We start from the raw sequence: 15,558 nt of genomic DNA, 5'->3' as shown, positions 1-15,558 counted from the left end.
CAAGAACTTGAAAGTATTATGACAAAAGTAAACAGACTGTCATTAGTCATTAGGAAAACATAAATTAAAGAATCATAGCCAGACTGCTAGAGGGGCAAATATAATTAAAATGCAAAATATGAAGACATAGAGCAGTTATTAATTCTCTCACACACAGATAGAAATACAAAACTGTTTGGAAAACCATTTGAAAGTTTATTTGAAAGTTAAACATTAACCCAAAACACGACTCATCAATTTCACTTCTAGTTAACTGCCTAAGAAAATGAAAACATGCCAATAAGAAGCTTCATGTGCTTCTTAATGGCATAAAACACAACCCAAATAGCCCCAAATCGCAAACGACTGGAACCAACTCTTCTTCAGCCCTTGAATGTACTCAACAGAATGGGGCACATCTGTATTTAGAATCCTACTTGGGAGTACTAGAATTGAACCTCTGGTATGTGTAGAACGTGTGAATCTCAGAAGCATATGGTAACTGAGAGAAAGGCATCCTGAAACACTACAGACTCTGTGTCTGCTGGACTGTGTACATACAGTATTCAGGACGGGGCATGACTCAAAGCACTCACAGAGTATGCAATTTCTACACATGTGATTGCCCTCAGAGGCTTGGGTTTTGTTTCTCAAGAGCAGAGCTGCTTCAAAAGAAGAAAAGTAGACCCTAGTGTCTAAAGAAAATAAGGTCTTCTGGTATTGTGGTTTGTGGGCTGGTTTTCTCTGCTTTATGTTTAAAAACTGCTTATGAGTGAGTGCATGTGATAATTGTCTTTCTGTGTCTGGGTTACCTCACTCAATATGATGTTTTCAAATCCCAGAGAACTTAGACAACAATGAGGACACTAAGAGAGACATACATAGATCCAATCTACATGGGAAGTAGAAAAAGACAAGATCTCTTGAGTAAATTGGGAGCTTGGGGACCTTGGGGAAAGGGTTGAAGGGGAAGGGGAGAGACAAGGAGGGGAGCAGAGAAAAATGTAGAGCTCAATAAAAATCAATAAAATTAAAGAAAGAAAAGAAGGTCCAGGGAGCCAGGTTTGTCCCTTCTCAATTACGCCACCTTTACATAGTGTGTAGGAAATGATGGGGGAGCGCACACATTAGCTCAACCACTACAGTGCTAGCAGTATATATGCATACCGAGAAGTGACATACAAGCAGCTGACTTGGTTTTATGAAGCTTCTGTGCTTGCACGGGTCATAAAATACAGAGAGCATAATTTTGGCCTTTCTGCAATTTAAAAATTTACATTTAAAGCTGGTATTTTACATTATAAAAATAGATGGCAACATTTGGCCTAATAATTAAAGATTTTTAATGTTATCCATTTAAAACATTAAATGGCAAATAAAAGTATCAAGCTAAGTTGAAAGAGATTATAGGAGAAAAGCACTTTTTATTCCATTGCCTTAAACGCCATTCCCTCTGCCTTCTGAAAAAAGAGTGGGCTATGCTGACTTTGCAATGGGGTCTAAGTGTTCTCAGTCCTGAAGGGTAGAGAGAGGAAGTTGCTATGGGAACAAACAGATAGATGAATGTGGAGGAAAGACACAAGAACACAAATCAAATGATGGCAGTAGATGTCATGCAAAAGGTTGGTGGTAGAAAAAGCGGTATGCCTGAGTCTTCGGTGCTAAACTCACCTGGCTTGTTGAAAGATCTTTGTTCTCTACAGTACGCTGATACCCAAATCCTTAAAGAACACTCAACACTTTGTCTAATAATCAGTATTGTCTAAGCTTTTGGCAGCTATGAATATATGTTTGGTGTCCACAGAGGCTATGTATTTGGGGGTAAAATTATTTATTAATTATTATTATTACTTAAAAAGTTACCAGTCCAAATTCCCATCCCCTTTCCTCCTCCCAGTCCCCTCCCTCTCCCTCCACAGACCCTTTCCCTACTCCTCCAACCCTAAGGGAGTGCCATGCACCCCACCCTGTGGAAAGTCCAAGGCCCTCCCTACTACATCTAGGTTGAGCAAGGTTTACATCCAAAGAGAATAGGATCCCATGAAACCAGTATCTGCAGTAGAGAAATACCCAGTGTCATTATCAGTGGCCCCTCAGTCTGCCCCAGCTGTCAACCTCCTTCAGGGGGGTTTGGATGTTCCCATGTTCGTTCACTCCCAGTCCAGTTGGAGTTGGTGAGCTCCCATTATCTCAAGCAAACTGTCTCAGTGGCTGACCCCCTTCATGGTCTTGAATTCCTTGCTCATACTCTTACTCCTTCCACTCTTCAACTGGTTCTTGGGAGTTCAGTCCAGGGCTCCAATGTGGGTCATTGCCTCTGTTCCCATCTGTTGTTGGATAAAGGTTCTATGGTGCTATTTAAGATAATCATCAGTTTGACTACAAGGTAAGGTCAGTTCAGACACCCTCTCCTGTGGGCCCATATTTCGATATGGCACAAAAGCCATTAGCCCGGTCCGAGCTGACCACGTAGCTCTGCAGACAAACTGTCTCTGCCCCTAACAAAGGCCAGGATGCCTGCTCCTAGCTTCTTTTGTTAAGATGTGGATTACCTGAGAAGAGATGTTTGACTGAAGCTGATGACTTAAGAGCTCAGACATTTGGTGCTTCTTTCCTTTGTAATTTGGAAGGATGTTTTATAGAGATGCTAATTCAGGGCCTACCTGACTGCTAGATGCGGACATGATTTGAGCCCAGGCACTTGGCTGCCTAAGGAATGGCGTAATGTGTTTTCCCCCTTCCCCGCTCAATTTGGTGTGGGTATATAAAATGTTTGGAGAAAAAACGGCGATCTGGCCATTTTCCATGATGACAGTGTAAGCTGTGTCGATTCTTTTCCTCGCGACTCCATTCCAGCCGGTTTGAGGAATTAGGGAATTTATGTTGGACCCTCATGGGCCACGACACTCTCCTCCACTGCCCAAGGTCTTAGCCGGGGTCATCCCTGTGAGTTCGTGGGCATTGTTCTAGAGCCACATTTCTTGTTAACTCCATAATGGCTCCCTCAATCAAAATAACTCTTTCCTTGCTCTCATATCTGTTCTTTTTCATCTCAACTATCCCATTCTTGGGGGTAAATTTAAATAATTACAGTTTGGCTGTATTCCTCTAAATCTTTATCTACCTCATATTACACTCATCAGAATGAACAGGAACAATAAAACAAGTGCCAGCTCATGCTGGTGAGAATATGGAGTAAGGGAACATTCTTTCATTGCTGGTGGCATTGCAAACTTGTATAGCACCGTGGAGAGCAGTGTGGCAGATCCTCCGAAAGATGGGAATCGATCCACCTCAAGGTTCAGCTATGCCACTCCTGGGCATGTACCTGCAGGATGCTTCATCCTATCACACAGACATTGGATCTGCAATATTCATTTCTGCTCTCTTCAGAACAGACAGAAATTGGAAACAACCTAGATATCCCTCAAGAGATGAACGGATAAAGAAAATGTGATACTTTTACAAAATGCAGTATTATTGTGTTTTAAAAAATGAAATTCACAAGTAAATGGATGGAACTAAAAAAAATTATTCTTAGTGAGGTAACCCAGATCCAAAAAGACAAATATGGTATATATCCACTTATATATAAATATTAGCTACTAAGTTGATAATAACCAAGCTACAATTCATAGAACCACAGAAGTTAAGCATAGAGTAAGTGCCTTAGTTGGGCTTTCTTTTCTTTTTCCTTTTCTTTTCTTTCTTCCTTTTTTTTTTGAGGCAGAGTTTCTCTGTAGCTTTGGGGCCTGTCCTGGAACTAGCTCTTATAAACCAGGCTGGCCTCAGACTCACAGAGATCTGGCTACCTCTGTCTTCCAAGTGCTGGGATTAGAGGTGTATACCTCTGCCACCCAGACTTACTTGGGCTTTCTATTGCTGTGATAAAACACATGACCAAAAGGCAAGTTGGAAAGCAAAGGGATTACTTGGCTTATACTTCCATATCACTGTTTATCATTGAAAGAAGCCAGGACAGGAACTCAAACAGAGCAGGAACATGGAAGCAGGAGCTGATGCAAAGGCCATGGAGGAGTGCTGCTTACTGGCTTGCTCCCCATGGCTCAGCCTAGATTCTTATTGAATCTAGGGCCACCAGTCCAGGGATGGCACCACCCACAATAGGTTGGGTCTTCCCCCATCAATCAACAATCTACAGCTGGGCCTTATGAAAGCATTGTTTTTTTTTTTTCCGCAGTTGAGGTTCTGTCCTTTCAGACAGCTCATTGTATGAGAGAAGTTGAGCTAATGCCTACATAGAGACTTCACCATACTTGCTAATGTCTTTGGCACAGGAAGGTGCTCTGCACACTACCAAAGGAGAAACATAAACACCAGTCAAGCAACAAACCTTTTGACCTACAATGGTGTCCTGCCTGCCAGATATGCTAGTGCAAGGGCGGCACAAAGCTTGTAGGAGTTAACAACCACTATCTGACTTCACTTAAGGTTCACTCCAGGGACACCCAGCACTGCTTGGATGCCCACGAACCTGAGACTAGATAGCCTGGCAATGCAAACCAACTAAAACTGTTCTAAAACCAACCAAACAAAAGTAGTCCTAAGATGACGCCTAATGGCATTCTGCTATGCTCACACAGAGATCAGTGTCTTTCTCAGCCATCATCAAAGAAGGCTCCTCCTGCAGCAGACAGGAACAAATACAGAGTGTGAGAGACCTTGGAGCTCTCATCCCTAAGTGTGATGTCTCCATCAAATCCTTCTCCTCGGGGCTCAGGGAACACCACGGAAGAAGCGTCACAAGGAGTGTAAGAACTAGTGGATAGAGGACACTAAGGAGGGGGCCCTCTGGATCCAAAGATTGGCACACATACAAACTCACAAGACACTGAGGCAACATCTGTAGGGGCCCCTATGGGTCTGCACCATATGGTCCTAGAGCTGAAAGGAGACGTGAACACATGCCGCCATGTCTACCCAGAAGCTGTCTCCAGTTGATAACCAGTTGCAAATGAACATTTACTTTCCTCCCAGGGAGTCTCACTGGGGAAACAAGTTACCCTTAAGGGTAGGCTGCATGCCTAGCCATAGTTAGCCAACAGAAAGTGAACTCAGTGAGATCTATGGAGGTTACTGGGGGGCTTTTCCTTTTTAATTATCTATATATTTTTCTTCTCTCTTTTTACCCTGGTAGCCCTTTGTGTGCACATTATGGCTTCCAGTTTAGCGTCGTTATGAGATTCCTGAGTCTTCAAACAAGTGGGTCTGTTTCTTGTGCCTTCTTTTTGTCTCTCTTCCTTCTGTTTGTTTGTTTTGTCCAGTTCAGATGTGTAAGTTTTTTTTATTATTATTAGCCCCTAGAAGCCTTTTTGCCTTCTATTGCGACACTGAAAAGGGGTGGATCTGGACAGGAAGTGAGGTGAAGAGGGTCTGGGTGGAGTAGAGGAGGAGAAACCATAATTGACATATATCACGTGAGGGAAAAAATCTCTTCTTAATGAATGGGGAAGAAAACTTCATTTACAAAGTGGTCAAGTCGTCAGCCCTGTGAGATAGTGCCTACCCTAGATTACCTTTTCAATATTCTGCACAACTGAATTTTCTGGAGTTTTTAAGTGTTTGTAAGTCCATGACCAACTCCCTAAGCATCATGTAGCCACTGAAGTAGAGTCTGAATATAGTATTTGTCAAAAAGTCTGGCTATTCTCAGCTCATGCTGTGGCAGAGAAATGCTTCCCACATATTACATGGCCTTTTCAGCATTGGCAAAAAAACACCATAGCAATGGCAATGTAGTTCTTACCTGAAAAGTAAGTACTTTTCAAAAAATTAAACCGTTTTATTTTTTTATTTATTTTACATGTATGAATTGCATTGTGTGTATGGGTGCCATGTTCCTGCAGTTCCCACAGAAACCCAAAGAGGGCATCAGGTTCCCCAGAACTGGAGTTAACAGAGGGTTGTGAACTGCCACAGGGGTGCTGAGAATTAAACCCAGGTCCTCTGAAGTAACCACTACACCAAACTGGTGAGCTACTGCTCCAGCATCTGGTGTTTGTTTCCTTGCTTGTTTTTGTTTTCTGTTTTGTTTGTTGTTTTTAGGTAGCTTACTGCATTGTTCTCTATATGGCCCATGCTGGCCTCATACTCCCAGAGATCTAACTTCCCCGGTCTTCTAAATGTTAAGATTACAGGTGCACACCTCCACGCCTGGCTAAGACTGAGTATTTCTTAAGAAGAAACAGTTGGATGTCTTGATTCTTTCTTTATTTTTATGTGGCTTTAATACCCTTGTTTGTCCCTTCTAAGTAAAGATTTATGACAACATGTTTTGTTTAGTTAGACTTCTAGAGGCCTAAAGGCTCAGAATGCTAACAAGATAATTTGGCAATAAACTGCAGACTGATGCAATTAAATCATGACCTGTAACAAGCTAACTGTGCTTTAATTGTAAGGTAAATGAAATTTACTTTTTTAAAAGAAATGTAAGATAGAAGACAGAATTATTTTTAGTCACCTGGATAAACTTTTATTAAAATGAAATCACTAATTGCATCTAAATCCTATATCTATTTTAAGGGGAAATATATAAGTTATTTTCATTTGGGGGCTTGTTGTCTCTTAAATATGGACTTAATACACTGTTTATAATGATTCTTGACTGTAACTTTAAAAAGGTATACACAGTATGAAATGCATTAATCCGTGAATTAAAGTGTTCCTGGTATATTTGAGAAACATTAAGATTTGCATTAAAATCACAGTTGAGCCCTTGTGGTGGTTTGACTGAAAATTGCCCCCATAGGCCTCATGGATTTGAAACTTACTCACTTCCCAGTTGGTAGAACTGTTTGGAAAGGATTAGGAGGTGTGGCCATGGTGGAGGAGGTGTGTCCGTAGGCGTGGACTTTGAGGTTGCAAAAGCGAGTGTCATTCTCAGGCTCTTGTTCTCTGCCTCCTACTCACAGATAAAATGCAAACTCTCCGCCACTGTTTATTGCCATGCCTGTCTGTCTGCTGCCCTGCTGCCTGCCATGGTGTTGACACACTCACCCTCTGAAACTGTAAACCCCAATAGACTCTTTCTTCTATAAGCTGCAGGGGTGGTGGTGTTTGATCACAGCAATTGAAAAGTGATTACGTTAACTATGATTCATATGTTAAATAAATGTAGTGAAGACAACAATAGCCTTATGTCTGCAAGAAAGAACTGCAGCCATTGCTATGGTGGTTTGTTTTGTTTTGTTTTGTTTTTTTGACACACTAACATCTGAAGAAAACTTTGAGAATCAATTTGATGGAGGACACTTGGACAAAACTGTGATATTTATAATTTAATCTCCTGCTTACCCACCTGCACAGCCTGGGCTAGTCACCCTCCTCTTTCTGTCTGCTATGTGTGGATTTTAAATAGCCCCCAATGACTGAAGGTCTGGTCTCCACTCACAGTACGAAGGTGAAATGGTAAAATCTTTAGAAGTTGGGACCAAATAAAAGAAAACTAGGCCACTGGGGGTGTAACCTTGAAGTAGATATGGGACTTTAGACCCTCCTCTGTGTCTCTGGGCTTCCGTGGCACCATGAGGTGAGGGGGTTGATCTAGAAGACTCACCTATTATAATGTGTTCCCTCACTGAGCTCCCAAAGTCAACTCAGACTAGAGCCTGTGAAATAGTGAGCCAAAACCAACTCTTCCTCTTTTCAAGCATATTAACTCAGGTATGTTGCTAAAGCAATGAAAATTTGAATAAAACTAGATAAAATTATCCACAGAATGAGCCAGATTACCAAATTGACATTGGGTGAAATGAGTTCGTATATGTAAAATGTTTAGAAATGTACCCAAAAGTGTTATTGTCATCACTATTAGCAAAATCCCTTTCCTTTAATTTTGTGTTTGTTTCATAGATATTTATTTTCTTCCTTTTTAATTTGGAGGTTCTGAAGGTCTTAACTTGGGCATTTACAGGATATGGATATAAGCCAATCATTTGATGCAAGATGGGTAGGCAGGGAGAGGAAAGTGACCTTTGTCATCAGTATGAGACTAGTACTAAGGGAGATAGCTAAGCAAAACCACCAGGAGGTGGTTATTACCAGAGGCCAACACAGTGTCAAGCACAGAAGCAATTAAGAAGTGGCCAGGCTCTGAGTACCGCAGATATGGCCCAGACAATTGGCAATGTAGTTTAACTATGAAGGAGCAGGTCATCCTGGCATGCAGATAAGTTGGATTAGGGCCATGTAAGAGTTTAGCATTATAAATGATCCCACACAAAATAGGGCACAGAGTCCGCCAATTTCATGTGCATATCCAACAACTTACTACTACCCTGGACTTTGATTAGGAAGGTTTTAGAGATAAGGTAGCAAAATGAGGTCTCTAAAAACAGAACTTGATCATGAAATCAAGTATTAGGAATTAGAAAATTTGAGGAGGACCTCAAGGAAGAGAAGGTCCCATATAATTCAAGAAAAAACTTCAGCGTCAGATCCACTGTGAAGATGGCAAAACGCTGAACCTCAGAAGGTGTTTGCGTAAGGTTTTTAAGTTTCTATTGGCCTAAGAATTGGTAGTGAAGCTGAACTTGCAGAGAAATACCAGCTGGCTTTGGGGATTTGCACAGTGGGAAATAATAGACTGTGGAAAAGGGGAGAGAGCTAATGGGGTCTGCAAGCTGTTTGGCTTAGCAGCTGAGTTACTTCTTAGCATTGTCACGGACTCACCTCTAGCTACATCTCCATTTCTAAGAATTGATTATTAAAAGTATTATCTGCTGAAACACCACAAACTGCATTTCTTCTAATGGTGTGTCAGGTAAAAGGGAATGTGCTCTGAGCCAGGCCAGGCTGGCCCTCTTATGAATAAGCAGATAATGTTGAATGTTTAGACCTTCTACTGCTATTTTGGCTGTGCTGAAGTCAGATCAGCTGTATTCAGTGTTGTGCCATATGGTGGGGCAAGCTAATTAAGAGTTGTCAGTGCGGTGTGATGTTGACATTATTTCAATGTATTCCCTGCTTTCCATTCAGCAGTCTCATGGAACTGACTCAGCCTTCCTCCCGTCCCCAGTCTGGTGGCAGCGTGTTTTTCCCTTTTAGGAAGGTTTGAAGTCTATTCCTGCTGTCTCCGTTGAATGCTCTCCCTTCAGAGTTACCATGTCATGCTGCACATCGTCCCTCAGAGTTTCCAGCCGCCCTTCTGAAATGCCAGCAAAGTCCTGAAATCTATGTCCTGGTACACCCAGTGAGCTCAGAAGGTCACAGTGAAGGGTCACATATTTCCACAAATGGTTTGTTACCTCTCTCATTGAGAGACATGATTTAATGCCTCTACTGCTCAATGCACACTGGCCTTAGAGACTGATTAAATAAGAGGCTGTGGCAGAAATGACATTTTAGAATTCCTAAGGTGGGGATATACTAAGTTTAGTACTCAGCTCTCACAGTCATAGCTTCCCTGTAAAAATCTTGACATCCCAGAGGCCGTTCTGCTGGCAGACTCTGTGAGAGGAACACTTACAGAGCCTGTGAGACCGTGAGAGAGACACACAGACATGCTTGACTGCCCAGCTCTCGGCCCTCAACCATCAGCCATCCCTGCAGAGGTCTTGTCCAATTGCCAGATCTGCAGGCACAAACATGCTTGTTATTATGTGGCCTTCTACTTTGGAACGGGTTGTCGTACAGCGAGCTGACAGCCGGAACAGCTTCCTCTTCAATGGTGCTAGAGATGTGTAGAGTAAAAAGAACCTTGAGATTAGCACACCAGGTTTTCAGACAAACAAAAATGTTCTTAATAAGAAGCTTAGGGTGATTTCAGTAGGGAAGTTCAACATCAATGGCAGTGGGCCATGTACAAGTATTGAAAGAGAAGGTATATCTAAGTGTTGTGCCTTTCAAAGGAGGGCACCTCAAGGGTACCTTCTTGCTGCATTATGCCCCCAGCTCCAGCCTCCCCAGCACCTGTCTGAACTCTCCCACTTGGCTTCAATGATCATCCCATCTCTCACTAAATCCATTCTCCTTGCCTGAAAATAAACTCCCGTGTCCGAAGCTTGAAATGGAACAGCAGGCCCAGGATTTGTGACAGGATGATCAGCTACTTACCTCGTGGAATAGGTGAGGAAGGACAGCTCTGAGCCATCGCTAGTGGTAAGCAATGTCCTTGAATTCAGGATTGTGTGTGTGTTGTTATTATTTATTTTTACTTCTGATATTATAATATAATTATACCATTACCCTTCCCTCCCTCTAAACCCTTTCATATACCTCTTCTTGCTCTTTCAAATACATGACCTCTTTTTACATTAATTGTTTTGCATGCATATATGTATATGCTTATATATTTCTAAATATAACCTACTCAGTCTGCATAATATTACAAGTGTGTGTGTGTGTTTTCAAGGTCGGCCATTTGACACTGGATAACCAGTTGCTGTGAACATCCCTAAGGAAAACCATTTCTCCTACTCTGAGGATTCCTTGGTTACCTGTAGCTCTTTGTGTAGGCTTGAAGTCATGAGATTGAAGAAGAACCTACAACCACTTTGCTAAACCAGTACAATCCATAACTACATTCTCAATATTCATCTTTATGCCCACATATAAGTGCATCCCTCACCCCTCATCAGGGAAACTTCCCTTTACTACAGATGGGGACCGTAACCCACAAAAGGCAGGGTTGTGGAGCTCAGTACCGGTGGATACACCTATAAAACACTCCTGCACCTAAGGCTTGGGAACATTTCAGAAGAGGGGTCAGGAGTCCGTATTTTTACAGGTTTGTGTTGCAGTTGAGGTGATCGATATAATTAAAGAATGCTTGAATGACATACATATCCAATAAAAACTGTTCAACTTGGGAAAAATATGGCACTCTGAAATGAGAACCATGTATTGAAGCTTTCAGACTTCAGGGAAGTAATGAATGGTGTGGTGGTTTGAATGAGAAGGGCCTCTATGGGCTCATATATTTGAATGTTTGTCCCTAAGTTATTGGTACTATTTGGGAAAGATTAGAAGGCATAGCCTTATTGGAGGAGGTGTGGCACTGAAGGTAGGCTTCAAGGTTTCAAACAGTCCACATCATTTCCAGTTAGCTCTCTTTCTAACTCTGTCTCCTACTTGTGGATCGATGTCAGGTCTCAGCCACTATTCCTGTGCCATGCCTGTCTGCCTGCCTACTGCCATTGTCTCCACCATGATGATCACCTTCTAGAATCATCAGCCCCAGTAAATGCTTTCTTATATGCGTTGCCTTAGGTTGTGGTGTCTTGTCACAGCAATAGAAAAGTAATTAAGACAGGTGTCACTGGTGGTGGGAGATGGGAGCCGCTGGAGACCATAGTAAAGTGAAATGAATATGTGTACTTTTGCAGAAGGCACAGTTGGTTTACATCTCCAACTGCTGCTGTTTTGCAGGAATGTGGGTTTCTCACCTTTCTCTTTCTTCAGAAATCTGAATTGACATGTATACTATACCAATTTTAAAACCTGGAAGAGGCCAAATATTATTCATATGTATTGAACTGGGCACAGCAAATGAAAACGGGATTTGTTTATTTACTTATTTTATTCTTCTCTCATACATTACATCCTGATTACAGTTTCCCCTTTTTCCACTCCTCCCAGTTTACCCCCACCTCCCCTCTTCCTCAGATCCAATCCTCTTCCATTTTCTTTCAGAAGAGAGTAGGCTTCCCAGGGATATCAGCTGAACCCAGTATAACAAGTTACAGTAAGATTACACACAAACCCTCATATCAAGGCTGGATGAGACAACCCGATAGGAGAAAAAGGGTCCCAAGAGCAGGCAAATGAGTCAGAGATACCCACACTTCCGCTGTTAGGAGTTCCACAAAAGGACCAAGCTGTACAACTCTAACATAAATGCAGAGGGCCTAGCAGACCCAAGTAGGCTCTGTGGGTGTTGCTTCAGTCTCTATGAGCCTTGCTTAGTTGATTCTGTGGACTGTGTTTTAAACCCTCTATTTCCTACGATCCTTCCTCCCACTCTTCCTAAGGGCTCCTATGTTCTACATAATGTCTGGCTGTGGATCTCTGCATCTGCTCCCATCATTTGCTGGATGAAGCTTCTTTGATGATGACTGGGCTAGGCACCAATCTATGAGTATAGCAGAATATAATTAGGAATTATTTTATCAACTGTTTGGTAAGATAGAATGTTCTTTGGGTATATACCCAAAAGAATAGCTGGGTCTTGAGGTAGATCTATTCCCAGTCTTAGAGGAGCCCCCATGCTGATTTCCATATTGGCTTTACAAGTTTGCTCTCCCAGCAGCAATGGAGGAGTGTTCCCCTTGCTCTGCATCCTCATCTTCATGAGCTGTCACTTGTATTTTTTGATCTTAGCCATTCTGATGAGTGTAAGATGGACTCTCAAAGTAGTTTTAATTTGCATTTCTCTGATGGCTGAGAATGCTATGGGGAGAATTTTCCACGGCACAGCTGCCTGTGGCTCAGGGGACCTCCTAGTGATACATCTGCTTGAATCACCCGTGCTCCTCTGGGTAACCCAGTAAACTCAGTGGCTCACCTGGCTACACTGGGTCAGGATTATTTCTTTCAGCTGTAAGTGAATGGATGTTTTTTTCCATCTCCCCAGGAAAACTCAGGTTCACTGCCACCTAGCCTACAGAATACCTTAGCAACGCAAAGCACTGCAGATCACTGTCATTTCCTCACACGGTGGCATGGCTGGGGAGCTGTGCTTGTTGCCACTGCCCAGGGTCATCACAAGGGAGCAGGTACGATATGCTACTCCCTTGAGAAAAGACAAAAATTCAAATTTTAAGTTAAATTAAAATTCATACATAGTTTCTATCGAATACGTATTGCTTTAACACCATTGTGAAATTGATAAGTACTCCCTCCAAAAACAACCTTAAGTTGGGGACTGATTCTGACATTCTTAGTTGCCACAATACCCCTGGTATCTCCCCAGTCCCATAACCACACTGAGGAACATTTAGCTTCCTTGCTACTCCAAAGGTTCCATCTGAATAATAATTACATCAGTCTTTAATATTGACTCCCATTTGTTCCTTAGAGTGACTCTCAGTTATGATTAATTCCTACACTTTAGCCATCTCCCGGCATGTGGAAAGTGCAGTGTTTGCCAATTTTTTCTCTACAAAGTTTTAAAGATATTGAGGTATGACCTTCATTACAACACCAATTCTAAATCTTCCCCCTTTTATCTTCTTTTTAATTTTTTGAAAAATTGTATTATTATTATTATTATTATTTGTGTGTGTGTGTGTGTGTATGAGAGAGAGAGAGAGAGAGAGAGAGAGAGAGAGAGAGAGAGAGAGAGAGAGAGAGAGAGATGGGGCCATGAGCATGCTTAAGTGTATTGTGAAGGTCAGAAAGCAATTGTATTAAGTCTTTTTTTTAATCTTTTGAAATTTATGTGAATCCAGGTATCACACTCAAGTCATCATCAGGCTTGAGAGACAAATACTTCACCCACTGTCTTAGTTATGGCTTCTGTTGCTAAAAAGAGATGCCATGACCAGTGGTAACTCTTATAAGGAATTAGATGTTTTTAATTGGGATGGCTGACAGTTTCAGAGATTCAGTCCAATATCAACACGGTAGATCAGGGCAGCATGCAGGCAGACATCGTGCTGGAGAACTTGCTGAGAGTTCTACATCATGATCTGCAGCCAGCAAGAAGTGTTCTGTCCCACACTCAGAGACTGCAAAGGCCAACTCCATAGTGACATACTTCCTCTAACAGGGCCATGTTTACTGCAGCAAAGTGACAACTCCTAATAATGCCACTCCTCACTCCCTATGAGCTTATGGGGGCCGATTACATTAAAACTATTACACCTATAGATCCATCTCACCCTATCTCAAACAATATTATATTAACCTGGGGTTCTTCATTTGTCTTTTTATATTGAAAATAATTTAATAAGTATCTTATGATTAGGTGGTGGTGGCACACCCCTTTAATACCAGCCCTTGGGAGACAGAGGCAGTTAGATCTCTGTGAGGTTAGTCTGGTCTACAAAACTAGTTCCAGGACAGGCAAGGCTACACAGAGAAGCCATTTCTTGGAGGAAAAAAAAATCTTATGGTGAACAACTTTTGATTTGTCAAGAGAATTTAAATACATACACAGTTATTTTATTCTGTGATGTTGCCAAATCCTGCATTAAATCTTCCTCCTCCTTGCCTCAGCCTCTCCTTGTGGTAATTCTTTCCACGGATGTGATTCTATGTTAGCAAAATCTGTCAGTTTCTGAAGCCCCATCCCCTAGTCTAGACAGTAATTTCAGCAGTTTCATTACACCTGTATGGGAAAGGAGGTCATTAGTCTTTATTCTTTATCAGTTGTAACATTTGTATATGCCCAGGTGATAACAAAGCAGTTTTCAATCATCTAATTAAAAGCAGGCTTTTAAATCATCCCCATTGCCCTAATTCCCCAGCTAACACACCCCAGGAGTAGGCAACTGGATCCTCAAATCCCAGCTGATTAACTCACAGAAACCATATGGTCCTGAAACTTTCATAACTTGAGAGTCCTCTGTGAGAAAAATAAATTCCCAGACAAACATGTTCAAGGTATTCTAAACATAAAGCATGAAGGTTTCACTCATGTAGTGTTTGTTGTTGGTGTCTGTTGTCATGTCAAGATTGAATCAAGGGCCTCACCCCAGCTAGGGAAGCACGGTATTGCTGAACTCTCGTCCTCTGCCCTGTTTGTTTTTAAAAACGGGGAGGTAAAATGAGGAAATATGATGTGGAGAGCTACTGGTGGCTGGATTCCCAGCAGCGCTGGCTGATTAGTTCAGAACTTAATAAAATCCTTATATAGCAACTCTTACGAGAGACAGAAAGAAATGGCCTTGTAGTGGCTGTTTACAATCCCATTCCAGACTCGGTTTAAAATATCTCAGTTAGAGATATGAGAAATGAAAGAAATTGATCCAAACTTCATAGACAGTAATTTTTGTTTTCAAGTTCTTCATGACTCAGACTGTGCAAATGGCAATGCTTTTACGATACATAAACTTAGTTTTTTTAAAGTGGAATGTCAGAGGGTATTGGGGTGTTGCAGATATGAGCAAGATACACTGGTATCTATGAAAAGGTGTTATAATGAAATACACTATTTTGTGTGCTAGCTTAACTATTAATAAAATAAAAACAAAAAATCAAACCTTATTTGACTACCATTCAGAGAGAGGGGTAGACTTATCTGTTGACTATAGTAATATTCTATTTATGTTTTAATAAATAAAGCTTGCCTAAAGATCAGAAGGGCAAAGCTAAGCCACTAGAGGTTAGTTAGTGGCGGCACACACCTTTAATCCCAGTATTTGGGAGGCAGAGGCAGGTGGATCTCTGTGAGTTCAAGGTCACCCTGGGCTACAAAAGATCAATGCAGAAACAAACCCAGGTGGTGATGGCTCACACCTTTTATCCCAGTCCTAGGGAGTCTGAGTCCTACTCCTTTAATCCCAGCACAAGAGGGAATATGCAATGGGAGGAGGGAGAAGCTTAGGCTGCTTAGTCTGATCAGTCTGGTTGGTGTGTGGTGGCCCGGTCATGGTGGAGGTAAGACTTCTCTAGTGG

This window comes from Microtus pennsylvanicus, chromosome 17 (genome assembly GCF_037038515.1).
Source record: "Microtus pennsylvanicus isolate mMicPen1 chromosome 17, mMicPen1.hap1, whole genome shotgun sequence".
NCBI lineage: Eukaryota > Metazoa > Chordata > Mammalia > Rodentia > Cricetidae > Microtus > Microtus pennsylvanicus.
The sequence above is the reverse complement of the archived record's forward strand: the minus strand, read 5'-3'. Positions refer to the sequence as shown.